Genomic DNA, 14,942 nt, shown 5'->3' with positions numbered 1-14,942 from the left:
TTTTTAAAAAAAGAAGTCAAAATCATTAAAGAAAACCACTACATAAATAACAAACGGCACTAACAGCGACTTTCAACCAGTGTGCTGCAAGAATTTTTAAAACAAGCAACACCTGACTAGTCAGGGGCACTGACCACTTTTCCTTTTGGACTGTCAACTGAAAAATGACAACAGCCAACACAACAATAGCTGTTCAGTGTGAACAAATCAAAATTATACCTATTTGTTTTGTCAGGTGCCACATAATTTTAATAAGTAGTTGATGTGCGCCACGTGATAAAAAAGGTTGAAAATCACTGAGCTATAATTTTAATAACTGACAATACTAAGTGCTGACAAGGATGCAGAACTGTAATTCTCTTACATTGCTACTGGCAGAAATGCAAAATGGTAGTCATTTTAGAATGCAGTTTAGTAGTACAATACACAGTTACTGATATTGATAAATACACACTTATCTTAGGTCCCAGTAACACCACTCCTAGGTCACCAAGAAAACTGAAAACAATTGTCCCTCACATATACCTGTATATAATTGTTTACAGCAGTTTTATTCACAATTGACCAAAACTGGGAATTGCAATGTCCAATTCATGAACAGATGAACAAATTGTGGTACTGCAGTATAATGGGATGCCACTCAACAACACAAAGGAAAAATCTCAGTGGGGTGCTAGAGTGGGCTGGTACCAGCTGGTGAGAACTCACTGTTAAAGTTACAGGAATTCTGGGCTGGCTTTAGCTCAGCGGTTCCTTCTAGTCAAGTTCACTTGTTCAATTTATAGGAATTTTGTCAGCTGGTTTAGGTAGCTTAATATAGGCCCTGATTAGAGTATTAACAGTGCAAAAATTAACAAATGCTACAAATCTGAGATTTCTTTTCCTGTGGAGAGCAAGTTGTTACAATATTTATCAGCATACCACCAGACAAGCAACAATTTAATGAATATCAAAAGCATTATGCCAAGTGAAAGAAGACACAGGAGACTACATATTGTATGATTTAATTTACATAATATTCCAGGAAAGACAAAACTATAAGGGCATTAATTAGTTAACGGTTGCCAGGTGACAGAGGTACAAGGAAAGGACTAACTACAATGCACTATGAAAACTTGGTGTGATAAGAAAGTTTTGTATCTTGATTGCGGTGATGATTATCCAATTGTATATATTTGCCAAACTTTTAATGCATGTAAATTATACTTCAATAAACCTGACTATAAAACAATTAGGAGTCATTTACCTATTATTTCATTTCTGGAAGTTAAATGCATTATGCACAAACAGGAGGGACTGGATCTCATCAGTGGAAATACCAGGAAGGCAGATTTTAACTCACAAATAGAAAAAGATTCAATATGTTGAAAAAAAGAAGTGAGCTTGTAATCACAGGAGGTATGAAAACCAGAGCCTGGATGATCCTGCCAAGGATGCTGTAGAAATTACCTTACTTTGGGTATGATTTCAGATTAGTATTATTGAGAGAGGTTTAATCACTAAGGTCACTGCCTACTCAGAGTCAGTGGTTCTGAAATTCCATTATGTTATGTATTGGATCATCTCAGATGCACTTTTCAATTGTGAACAAAACATCAATTACTCGTTTTCAAATCAAGCAAACACTATCATTGACTCAAAACCTAGTGTAGCTTTCCTTATTGTCAGGAGTGCTGGCTTTGACTTTAACTCAGTGGTAGTCAACCTGGTCCCTACCGCCCACTAGTGGGCATTCCAGCTTTCATGGTGGGCAGTAGCAGAGCAACCAAATTATAAATAAAAAGATAGATTTAACTGTAGTAACTTATTTTATAAAGATTTATTCTGCCAAACTTAGCGAAAATCCGACATAAAGTACTTGGTAAATAATTATTATTATATGCTTTAACTTGCTGTAACTCTGCTTTATAAATTTTATAAAGTAAAGTTACTTCCCTACTTTATAAATCACCATTACTGTGGAACCGGTGGGCTGTTAGAAAATTTTACTACTAACAGAGATACAAAAGTGGGTGGTAGGTATAAAAAGGTTGACTACCCCTGCTAGACAGTCTGGGGTTAAATGCTAGCCCACCAGTGTCTGTGACTTTAAACAAGCATCTCGCCAAGATCTATTTCCTCATCTGTAAAACAAAATTAACAGAGAGAGCATGAGAAACAATTTCTATGTACCAAACTGTCAATAACATTTCTTAGACATAACTGAAAAGATAGAAATTCTCAAATCTAATTCTAAGAAATTTAACAGTCCAAATACAGATTTATTTTTTATATACCGAGAAGTTCATAATCTTTTGTGGAGACAGATCTTTTCGAGAATGTGATGACTCTAAGGATTCTTTATCCCCTCAAAAATGGATATAAAGGCATATCTCAATTTTTTTTTTTGTACTTCATTTTATTGCATTTCACAGATGTTACTCTTTTTTATAAATTATACGCAAGGCTCTCCACCAGCAAAAAGATTGTGGCTAGCTTTATTGCAGAGGTATGGGACCAAACCTGCAATATTTCAGAGATATGCCTGTATATGCTATATTCTGCACATAACTTGAGGATTCAAGGACCTTCTAATCTAAAAGCACTTGCATGAAAAAAAGAATGCCTGATGTAAACTCTTAAAACTGCAAAGTTGGGCAGTGTAATTTAAGAATCTTCAAAGTAGAGAATCCAACTAATATTGAAATACACAGTCATTTACTCTTTTTAAAAAAACAGATAAGACCAGACAGAACGTTTTCCTAAATCATTTCTCTATTTTTGCAGAAAATTTAAATTAGAAACATATTTTACATGAATCAATTTCAACTCAGAAACACTAGTAGTAAAAACCTGTATTTCTACCTGTTTGAGAAAGAATGGTTCAAAGTGTAAATGCAATCCTGATGTTCAGACTGTAGGAAGAATTCTCAAATAAGTATAATACAATATGTATTTTTAAATATAAAAAACATACTATGCTAATCCTATGCTGAGTCCCATGATAAAGTTTTATTTTTCTTTTTCAGCTGGATTTATTTTATCCTACACCTATACATTATATTACACCTAGATTTTTTAATTAGTCAATATGTTTTTGTTTCTGTTTTATGTTGTTTATTTGTTATAAAGCCTGATGTTCTCAACCTCCTATCAAGTAACCCCAACCTGAAAATGTGCTGTCAAAGCAAAAGGTTTAAGTGTTTGATTTTCAGACCACAATATCCAGTTGGCACTAACCAACTCATGCCCATTACTGAACAAAAAAATAGTTTTCCCTATGCATTAGCACCATTTTCCCGCAGGAAACAACCATTTTTAAAGCACTGGAAGTCGAGGCAAGGGTTCACATATATAGTAAACAACCTTTCAATCAATTTTTAGCAGATAATTCCAGTGAAAGGGAGACCTCATACTGTAGGTCTCAGACTTTAATGGTAAAAATCAATGAAACACTGAACCTTGAGGATCAAACACTGGCCAGGTGGGCCAAATGGCTTTTGGTCGGAAAGGTCCTATCTGCTTTTAAAACTCCACGGTAACCATGTATTCTGTACAAGATAATAAAAGGGCAAACACACAACCGAGAAGCGTATCTGGTTCCTTCCATAAATCAAGTGTTTCCAGCCTAGGGCGTTGGGGTGGACAACAGGGCTCGAGAAGAAGCCAGGAGGGGCCCGCAGCCCTGGAGACAGCGCCCGAGGGATGGAGGCCTGGCTCAGCGGCGCCCGGCGCTGGGGGCTCCGGGAGCGGAGACCCCGCGGGGCCAGACCCCCCACCCCAAATTCCTGGGCCGCCAGGTTACGCCCCCGCTGCTTACCAGCCGCAGCGTCCAGCCCTCTCCTCCCCCAGCTCCCGAAAGAGCCCGGCAGCGCTCCCCGCCGCCCGCCGCGCGCGACCCCGGCCCCGGCCCCGACCCCGGCCCCGACCCCGACCCCGACCCCGACCCCGCCGCGACGGCGCCCTCTCCAGGCTGCAGTGCAGGACACAGGCCAGGCCACCGGCCCAGATGGCGGTGGCGACGGCGGCTCGGGGCAGCGCTATCCCGGGGGAGGACGGCAGCTGGGCCGCGGCCTGTCCCCAGGGGCAGCGGGCTCTGGGCCACGAGTGGGCAGCGCCTCCGCCCCGCACAAACAAAGCGGCCGCGGCAGCCGGGCGCGGAGGGCGGCGGGCAGGGGGCACTCACCGGAGGGTGGGCGGGCGAGGGCCGGCGAGGCGAGGCGGGCCTGGCCGGGAGCGGGGACCGCGGCGGCCGGGGCTTCCTGCCCGGGGCACGCTGGCGACGGGAAGGGGCGGCGGGGGGCGCGGGAGCAGCGGTGCGGTGCGGTGCGGGGCCGGCCCGCGGGCCGGGCAGGTTTCTGCGGCCGCGAGGTGCGGGAACCGGTCCGCCGGGGGGCAGCAGCGCTAGGCGGCCGGGGCAGCGACGCCGCCGCCTTTCTCTTCTCCTGCCTTGGTCCCTGTGTCCCCGCGCCCTCCTCTTCGCTGGGTCCCCGCCGCCGCCTCAGCCTCGGCGCTCCTCCAGCTTCTCCTCTCCATCAAGGCCGGGCCGACCCGCAGGGACCATCCCAGAAAGTGAGGGGTTGTTGCCGCTCCCCGCAGCTGTTGGTGGCCATCTTTAATCCTCCTCCTCCTCCAGTCTCCCCACCTCCCGCCGGCTGCCTGACGGACTGATCTGGATCCTCCTCTTTCCCCTCCTGCTCCTCCTACCGAGCCGGCCGCAGAAATGAAATTGCAGCCGCTCTTCCTCTTACCCCTCCTGCCTTTCCTTCCTCTTTCCTTACTTCCTTCCCTCCCCTGCTTCCCGCTCCCCCCGCCCTCCGGGGCCGGTCTCGCCCCCTGTCGCGGGCGGCGGGCGCCGACTGCTCCGAGGCTGAGTTCGGCCCACGGCTGCACCCCTGCCCCTCTGCCCTCCCCACGCGCCGCGCACGCCCGACTTCCCGCCCCTTGCCCCGGGCTCTGCTGCTCCGGGCTCTGTCTCCCACCCCGTGCCCTCTCCGCGGTCCTCGCTCTCCTCGATTCCAGTTTCTGCCGCCCGAGACTCAGCCGAGAAAGGACAGCTGGCTCTGCTCTCCTTAACCTGCACCCGTTTGCTGGCTGCCGTCAGACGGCGACTGAAGGGCGGGAGGCTGCGCTCGTTCCACTCGAGCTCGAGTACAAAAGCACTGCCCCCGCTCGCGCTTTTACTACGCAGCACTGAAACTCCGGGGCAGTATCGCGTTTGCCTCCGGTCCTTTATTGGACCGAGGAGTTGAAGAGCCCAGTCTCAGATGTTGGCTTTCCAAGATGACCTTGAACCGGTCACCTTAAGATTTTCGGGTTTTCCTTCCTCCCTGTAAAGGACATTATTTATACCTTTGCAGTTTAGACCAAATTAGCACGCTTTGGTAAACCTGGGACCGCTAAGGGATCGTCAGTTTGTCTTCTGCCGTTCGTTCCTAATCGATCCAGTGGACAGTTTGGAGCAGGCTTCAGTTCTGGCAATGGAGGCAAACTGAGTCAGCAATTACTGAGTGGAATCCCTTAGCCATGCTTCGAGTGGGGAAGTGGTCATTGTTCTAATGGCAGACTTGTTTTTTCCTAACACTGCAATCTACAGAAACTTGTGAATTTCCTCTTGTAAGAATGAAGCAAGCTGGACTTGCTTTTTTTTTTTTTTTTTTTTAGCCACTTTGCCTTTGGCAGATTGCACTCATTCATAAGGATTCACTTACCGATAGCTACAAGGTTCAGCTCTGCTGACAAATACAGGTGATATGTGAGCACATTTGTGAAGTGTGTGTTGGGGAGGGTAGGGGTGGGGGGCGAGCGTCACAGTTTTTGCTTCTTTGGGACAGTGGCTATCAAAAAAAAACCTTGCCATTTCAGAAGATGACTAAATGTGTTCAAAGGTCATTTTCTTCAACAAGCCAAATTTGGGGAGAAATGTTTTTAAATGTAGTTTTAGATTCTACTTCAAAATGAGTCTTTTTTTTTTAGCTTAAAACTAAAATTCAAAAATGTGTTTCAAAGTTCACTTGACAAAAAAAACCCGTCAAAACAAACCTAAAAATATATTCCAATAAAAATATTAGTATACTTTAGCAGGCTGGGAGGTGGGTGGCTAATCTTTTGCTTTGGTCCACACTAAGTACCCTGTGCCCAGTTAGTTTCCAGATCTCACTTGCCATCTTTCAATACCAGTAATTCTTCTATTTGAAATCAACAACCTGCATTAGCATCTAAAACTTTTAAACCCATATAAAGTCTTTGAGACTTTTATATAATACACCTTGGAATAAATTATAAGAAAACAAAGCACCTATGTAGTGTGTGTGTGTGTGGGGGGTAATCTGTGTGTGTGTTTTCTTTTTGGCCTTTTAGTATTCTTTAAATTTTGTGCTTCTCCAGTCAAAACACAAAATTCTTCACTCAAAAATATTGCCTTATAAAATTTACTTTTGCAGAAAATACTAAAAATATTGGATAGCATGAATACAGAATGAGAATATTGGTTGACTTAAACACTGAGACCAGCATGCATTTTAAAAGGAAGGTCTTCAGTTAAACATGAGGTTTCAGTAATCTTATTATTGTGATTTTATTTACACTGAAGAAACAAGAGTTCTATATTTTAAAATTCATTAATACTTTACAAATATTCTGTTGCAAGAAACGTATTACAGTAAGGTTCACAGGTAGATCAGCATACAAACGCAGCCGTTTCTTGTAAATGTCTTACAAACTGAAAATCTCGTAAAGGTTTTTCAGTGTTATACACAAAAGTGTAGCAAGCTTTTTTCCCTTTTACTAAAGCCATATAAACATAAGCATATAATAACGGATAGTATTCAGAAAAATCAGACCCTTTACATTTACTTTCAGCAGCTCTATTTCAGATCTCTCATTACATTCCTTACCTTTTTTTAGTCTTTGTTGCCAGCTAAGTGTAGTTTCTCTGTCATGTTAGGGTTCAGATATAAAAAAAAAAGGTCAGACCAGGTTCTCCCACAACATAATTATTGTTTCACATGTATTCACTCTCAGATAAACTCAAGGTCCTCCATAAAACAAAGGATTGTGTTAACATGGGATAAAGCCTTTGTGCAGAGGCCAGATGGAAAGGGATTGAGGCATGTGCAGGAAACTCCCCTGGGAACAGCCGAGCAAACATAAAGGGCTGTTGCTAAGTAGAGCCTGGTCCCCAACTTACACTTCGTGAAAAAGGTGATTGTAGAGAATAATAAGAGAATATTTGTAATAAAGTCCATACTTGTTTTTAATATGATTAAAGATTCTATTAACATAAATAAAGCATAACTGAAGGAAAATAAAGATAAAATGGTCATGAAAAATACCAAAGTAGGAGGGAAAAAAATAATAGAAAAGAGCAGCATTAGGAAATTATTCAGATAAATAATATGTATTGACAATTTGCTATTCAAACAATTATTTTCTTTAAGACTAAGAAATCAGTTAAACTTAAGCAGGTAGAATTATCCCAGAGGTAAGCATAAATAAATTATAAAGTTTTAAGATGTTATTACCAGAATACAGAGCGCTAAATTATGCTGGAACACAAAATTTAAAAGAAATTGTAGTTTCAGTCAATATTTTAAATTACACAACTACGATAGTTAAAATACACATCAATTTTCTGAGGCTATTAGGTGCAGTAATAGAAATGCCATATTGTTTTTCCCTGTTCAAAGAACCACATAGAAAATAAACTGGACAAGCAGAGGAAAGTCTCTGGGGATCATAAGAATTGAATGACTAACAACCATATTCCATATAAGAATATAGTCTTGGGTAAATGTTCAGTTTTATTTTTATAATCTCTGTTCTTTTAGAAAAAAACGATTACTATTTCTGCTCCATGTCTTCATCTTTAGATAGACTGTCTAAAATATCAAGTGAATAATGACAAGCCATATTTATCTGCACGGTTTGAAATTTAGTATCATTTTTCACTTCTCAATTTAGCGATCTCCATATAATTAACTGATGAGCTGTCCTGGAGACAGTGCCATTTAGAGTCATTACTGCACTGTAATTGGGAAGCAATGCTTTTAGAAAGTTCCAATTAGAGACTTTTTTTGTTTCTCTTATAAATATATTTAAAGGAGGTACTGAAGTATTTGTTTTGGTTTATTTTGAGGAAGGAGGTTGTAGCTTGGTTATTGTTTTTGTATTTTTACTTAAGTAAATAATACCAGATAAAGCTCTTTTTTAAAAAAAATTTATTAATGTTAGAGATGCAGGAAGAGAAAGAGAGAGACGTCATTCTGTTCCTGTATGTGCCCTGACCAGAGATTGAACCCACCACCTTGATGTATCCAGACGCTGCTCTCACTATCCAAACCATCTGGCCAGGGTAAAGTGGCTTTAAATTTTGAAGAGTAACATGAAGGCATAAGCAAACAAAATCACAACAATATTTGCTTTTTCTCATCATAATAATAATTATTCTAATAGAAGCAGGGTTTTATGAACACTTCATTATTAATGAATTGTATTTCTACTGAAAGTTAGAAGGACTTCTTGATTTTTTTAGGATTGAGCAATTTATTTTTAGAGAAGGAAAAGAGAGAGAGAAAGAAACATCTATTTGTTGTTCCACTTATTAATGCATTCATTGGTTGATTCTTATATGATATATATACCCTGACTAGGGTTTTAACCCAAAATGTTGGTGAATGGGGAAGATGCTCTAACCAACTGAACTACGCAGCAAGGGCGTTGATTTTCAACACCATATTTCTTTTTGGTGAGTCCAGACATTTTATACTAATATCTTGACAATGTTTTTATGTTGTTTGTTTATAGAAATAGACAGGAAGGGAGAGAGAGAGAGGGGAAGAAGAGAGATGAGAAGCACCACTTCTAATTGCTTCACTTTAGCTTCTCATATGTGTCTTGACCAAGGGGCTCAAGCCAAGCTCAGTGAGCCCTTGCTCAAATCAATAACCTTAGTCACAACCCAGTGACCAAACTGGGGCCTCAGCATCCCGGGTGATGCTCTATCTACTGTACCACCACTAGTCAGGCATTAACAATGTTTTTACAAGTTAAATATAGTAGTGTGCAAACTAGATTTATTTCACTCATCAAAAAATTTGGACAGCCTGACCAGGCAGCGGTGCAGTGGATAGAGTGTTGGCCTGGGACACTGAGGACCCAAGTTTGAAACCCTAAGGTTGCCAGTTTGACCTTAGGGTCACCAGCTTGAGTGTGGGGTCATAGACATGATCCCATGGTCACTAGCTTGAGCCCAAAGGTCACTGGCTTGAAACCCAAGGTCGCTGGCTTGAGCCCAAGGTCACTGGCTTGAGCAAGGGGTCACTGGCTTGGCGGGAGCCCCCCAGTCAAGGCATGTATGAGAAAGCAATTAATGAACAACTCAGGGGCCACAACTATGAGTTGATGCTTCTCATCTCTCTTCTTTCCTGTCAGTCTCTCTCTCACTTAAAAAAAAAAAAAAAATTGGACAAAGCCCTGGCCAGATAGCTCAGTTGGTTAAAATGTCATTATGATATGCAAAAGTTGTGGGTTCAATCCCAGTCAGGGCACATACAGGAACAATAGATTGGTATTTCTGTCTGTCTCTCCCTACCTCTCTCTCTAAAACCAATCAAAATTTTTTTTTTAGATTTGGGCAAGAAACATTCAAATGGCTTACAGTGCCTGTGTATATATTGTGCATGCTGATCTCCTAATTCACTCTCAAGTTCAAAAACTTCAGTTGAAGGATTATTCTTATAGTTAAGGAACTGAAGCCCAGTAGAACTTTTAACTGTTACATTAGTTTAAATATAATTTAAATGTTGTTTCTTGTACTGTTCAGCATTGACCTTGCTCAGAAGTAAAGCTATAGAACAAAGTAAAATAAACTGGGCTTCCCTATTGTTTATAGAAATGAGAACAAGCCCTGGCCAGTTGGCTCAGTGGTAGAGCGTCAGTGGTAGAGCGTCGGCCTGGCGTGCAGGAGTCTCTGGTTCAATTCCCGGCCAGGGCACACAGGAGAAGCACCCATCTGCTTCTCTACCCCTCCCCCTCTCCTTCCTCTCTGTCTCTCTTCGCCTCCCGCAGCCAAGGCTCCATTGGAGCAAAGTTGGCCCGGGTGCTGGGGATAGCTCTGTGGCCTCTGCCTCAGGCGCTAGAATGGCTCTGGTTGCAGCAGATCGATGCCCCAGATGGGCAGAGCATCGCCCCCTGGTGGGCGTGCCAGGTGGATCCTGGTTGGGCTCATGCGGGAGTCTGACTGCCTCCCCGTTTCCAACTAAAGAAAAATACAAAAAAAAAAAAAAAAAAAATGAGAACAATTATTTGTAATAAACCAAGAAAGTCGCAATATGACAAAATGTTTTAAGGAAGTTTAAGTTGACCAAAAAAAGTATGAATTTTTTTATATCTAGACCAGCCCCTATGCTATAATATTTTTATAGATCAAAAAGTATAAAATTAACTCCCAAAAATAATGTGTTATTTAATAGAGTGAGGCTGAATTCTTAAGAGTCTAAGGGCCCGGGAGAAACCTCTATTAACTAAATAAAGTAAAACAGTGCCATCTGCTGACTAGAATGAAAAAACGTGCGGTAGTTCATGTTTGACATATCTGTGAAGTTCAAGAAACTGCTTTTAAATTTAGCCCACAGGTCTTTCATTTTTTATTTTATTATTTTTTTTTTATTTTGAGAGTAAGTTTGTTAAAGCGAGGGATTTTAAAACAAGGAAGGTCCCAGAACAGAAGAAGCAACAGGAGAGACTAGCCAGGGTTGCCTTGGCTCTCTAGAAACCCTGCGGGAAGTCCAAGAAGAGGAGTCTCGGTGACAGGTTCAGGGTGTTAGCCCAGGACAGTCTGCTGCTGCCCACTGCTCCCCTGCAAACTCCACGAGGACCCTTCCAGCTTAGGAAATCCATGCCTGCGGGGGGGAGAAGAGGGGCAGGTGGAAGGGAGAGGCACGGGAGTGCTAAAATGTACTATGGTCGGTGATACAAAATTAATCACTCTTGTGCTGATATTTGGGATTATATTCTATACTAGCATACAGTTTCTGTTTTAGTGTTATTTGAAAGCTGGAAAGCAGTTAAATCTCATCTATCAGTAACGTAGCCATATTTGGCTAAAACTACATTTAGCTTTATGGCTAAAATGTAAATGAGTAAGTAAAGTTATTAACTTGGAATGCTGGATTTGGTAAATTTCATATAAAGAATTTTTAATGAATATATAACAATACTAAAAATTACTTGGAAAATAGAGAATTTTTAAGTGTGATTTTTGACCCAATTATTTCCCTTTGCAAATATTTGAGTGGCTGCTATGCCAGAAATTTGATTGTCTGCAGGAGGTATAAATAAGATCTAATGTCTGCCCTCCTGAAGTTCGTAGTGTAGTGAAGGAGACAGACATAAACCAGAAATTGCAATGTTTAAGAACTGTAATAGAAGCATATACAGAACAGGACAAGAGTATCTCCTTCTGCTCTCATGGGGCACACAAATCATTATCAACAGTTCATATAAATTAAAACCTAACAAATATTTGCTCCTATTCTTAATTTCTATAAGTAATCTTTGGGCTTAAGTAAGAACTACATCTTAAGACTTTCTCTCTGAGTAGTGTTTTTGTTCTGTTGCTTTACTTAGAAACCTCAAAAAGCAACATCCATATGCTTCAATCTCATTCCCTGCATCAAGTCTATTACCTAGTACTGTTCATTTTACTTCCTAAATAGTTATCAGACATTAACACGTATTTCCATTTCCTCTGGTACTACCCTCTTCTCACTTTCACAACTGCAATAGTCTCTTATTTGGTCTACCCACATTCACTTGGACCCCTTCCAATCCAGTGTTCCCACTTAAAATTAAAAATTTTCATTGGCTGTCATGACCTGGCACAATTGGTTTACTCACTGTCAGCTCACATCATAATATGTTATATTTTTCTGCAGATGTCACACTGCCCTACTTTCAGCTCCCTCTGCCACAGGGCTTTTGCACAGTCTATTCCTTGTTCCTTCATTCTTCACTTACCTTAAAGAAAGCTTCACTGAACTACATAAGTCTTAGAATACCACCATGAAAAGCTCTCATAGAACCACTCAACCTTTGTTCATAGCACTCATCACAGATGCAATTTTATAATTTTATGTTATTACATAACTTATTTGTATAATTTCAGTAAGGACAATGACAGTTTTAGCTCTTAATGGTTGCAATTTTGGCAACACAGTTTGCATTACAAATATTTTCCAATCCATACAGCTTGGCCAGGTGGTGGTACAGTGCATAGAGCATTGACCTGGCACACTGTAGATCCAGGTTCAAAACCCCAAGGTCGCCAGCTTCAGTGTGGGCTCATCCAGATTGAGCACATGCTCACCAGCTTGAGTGAGGGGTTGCCTGCTTGAATGTGGGATCACAGACATAACCCTATGGTCTCTGGCTTGAGCCCAAAGGTTGCTGGCTTAAGCAAGGGGTCACTTGCTCTACTGTAGCCCCTAGTCAAGGCACATATGAAGCAATCAGTGAACAACTAAGGTGCCGCAAGGAAGAATTGATGCTTCTCATCTCTCTCCTTTCCTGTCTGTGCCTAACTGTCCCTCTCTTTGTCTCTCTCTCTATCTCTGTCACAAAAAAAGAAAAAAAAATGATAGTTTAGTAGAGGCTGTTAGTTCAAGATGATAATAAAATAACATTTTTGTTCCATTCCCCTCCCTGAAACCTACCAATTGATTCAAAAATTAAAAAACAATGTAGAGGGAGAAAAAAAAAATTCATCATCAATGAAACAAGGAAATGATACAACTCTAAATTACAAAATAGGAAACAGGTTTACCAAACAATGAAGTAAAATAAGGGAAGAGGCTGAGTGCTGAGAACCAAAGCAGGCCTTCTCTCACCTTGAGCAGAACAGATTTCTCTCAAAAGAAGAGGCACAGTCCTGAAAGACTGCGATTTGAATAGTAAATCTGGGCCTGGAGGAGCATCAGAAAAAGTAGAATGTCCAGCTTAAAGGGCTGATGGAACTAAAGAAGACTCCAGGCTGGCCTGCCATCTTGACGGCCTTCATCTGGTTCTCTGAGCCAAGGAGATTGCTAAAGCTGAAGCAATGTGAGGGAATGAAGAGCCGAGCCAGGGAGCTCACATCGCTCCCCATCCCTAAGCAGGTTTTTGCCAATAGCTCATTGACAAGTGCTGTGTGTCATGGCAACCACTAGCTAAAAGGAAGGCAGAGAAAACAAATAGCTTCTGTGGTAGAGACACTGAGGGAGAAAGGTGAGTGAATTTGCAATGACTGCCACTACAAAAAAAATCAGATGGAATTTAGGAATAAAACCACCAAAAAAAAAAAAAAAAAAAAAAAAAAAAAAAGAAAGAAAAAAGAGATAATTTAACTGCAAAAGGAGAGTATGGATTACAGGATAAATTACCTAGTAGAACAAGAGTTAAAGACTATATTTCCTCATAGTCTCTGGAGTGGTGTAGTGCTGGGTAGCTGAGGCCATGCAGGTTCCCATTGGATTTGGGCAGACAGTAGAGCCAGAATGTGTAGGGCGATACCCATTTATTGCAGGCTCGCAAAGACGGGCAAGCTCATAAACAAAGGAAAACCTGCTTTTTGCAGTGAAGGGCAAGGGATCAGGAGAACTGCACCTGATTGCGGGAAAGCGATCTGGGAGAAGCGCTCCGAGGGTAAGCACCCACAGCCTTACACAGAATATACACATGTGGTGCTGCCACGCACCCTGGCACTAATTAGGCAAAGTGCTTTCAGCTGGGAAATCAGCAAGCAAGCCTAACACAGCTGTTTTCCCCACATTCCACCCCATTAGGTTGCTTGCCTCACAATCTACATTATAGGTATCTTCCATGATGGTCCCTGTGCAAGGAGTGAGGTGCATTATGTGAACAGAAACAGTACAGACTACAGCAACAGAATTGCAAAGCATAAGCTATGGGCAAAATGAGAGAGTGGTCAGCAGCACCAAGAGAGGCAAATCTTTTCCTTCTGGTAGAAAACAGGCCAGAGTTTTGTCCACAGACAGCACTGTAGCTGGTACCAGAGGCAATCCTGGGTAGGCACACCAAACCTTATTGGTCTGTACACCAGGATCTGCTGGTTCTATGTGTAATAAAATGGGAGAACTCATTATTGTTGTAGGGCAGCTGACCAGCTGCAAGCCCTTCACTTGATTAGTGCATAAGCACCTGGCAGAGTCATGTGAGCATAGCCTATATAAGGCTATGAGTGCTTGTGCTGAGGGGGATTGTGGATGGTGGGTTGTCTGCCCACCACTGTGAAGGGCCATTTTGTTTTTTGTTTGCCTGAGAGGCAGTGTCCCCTGTCTGTGTTCTTGTCCGCTGTTGTGAGACTTTATTAAACAGAATGGCCCAACCCTTTCTGGCTCTGCAGTTTTTCTACGATCAGCCTGAATCCAGTGCGAACCTGCATAGTTGGCAGGATTCGGAGCAGATTGGTATGGAGCTGCCAACATCCTTAGGGGTGGAATAGAGCAGTGGCTGTTCCCTGTGGCTCTCCTAGTGGGGACCGTGAGCTGGGTGCTTTTTACAATCCTTCAAGAAGAAACCAAGAGCTCTGTGAGAAGATGAGTGAGGTCGAAAGCTCCAGGATGAGCTGCATACTGAGGGCTGATGGTGTGAACTGGAGTGAGTGCTGGAGAAGGTGGCTGACTGGTCCAACAGTTGCAGTGTGAGGTGCAGGATGAGCACCAATGGCACCTGGAACTGGAGTGGTCTCTGGACAAAGAGTTATGGGTTTGCGAGTTGCAGTTTGCCCTGGAAGCTGAACTCTGGCAGTGACGGCTGTTGGAAAAACAACTATAGGTTCAGGAGCTCAAGAGTCAGCTTCAGGCCAGCAGCCACAAGAGCCAAAGCAGGCACAGAAGATGGAGCTGCATTCTTGCCAGTAGAGTGTCTCTGAGTCAGCGGGAGCAGGCATGTCTGACTCCTCCTCT

At 42.3% G+C, this 14,942-nt stretch overlaps 1 protein-coding gene across 7 annotated transcripts in view; it reads right to left on the bottom strand.

Annotated features, from left to right (window-relative positions):
* WDFY3 (WD repeat and FYVE domain containing 3) overlaps positions 1 to 4,812 on the bottom strand; it is a 281,383-nt gene extending 276,571 nt beyond the window's left edge. For all 7 annotated transcript variants that reach the window (XM_066281026.1, XM_066281031.1, XM_066281029.1 and 4 more), the window contains exon 1: positions 4,166 to 4,812. The gene's annotated coding sequence lies outside the window, so the exon portion shown is untranslated. The remainder of the gene's footprint in view (positions 1 to 4,165) is intronic.
* Positions 4,813 to 14,942: the final 10,130 nt, after the last annotated feature.

The sequence above is a fragment of the Saccopteryx bilineata genome, chromosome 5, assembly GCF_036850765.1.
Source record: "Saccopteryx bilineata isolate mSacBil1 chromosome 5, mSacBil1_pri_phased_curated, whole genome shotgun sequence".
Taxonomy (NCBI): Eukaryota; Metazoa; Chordata; class Mammalia; order Chiroptera; family Emballonuridae; genus Saccopteryx; species Saccopteryx bilineata.
The sequence above is the reverse complement of the archived record's forward strand: the minus strand, read 5'-3'. Positions and strand labels throughout refer to the sequence as shown.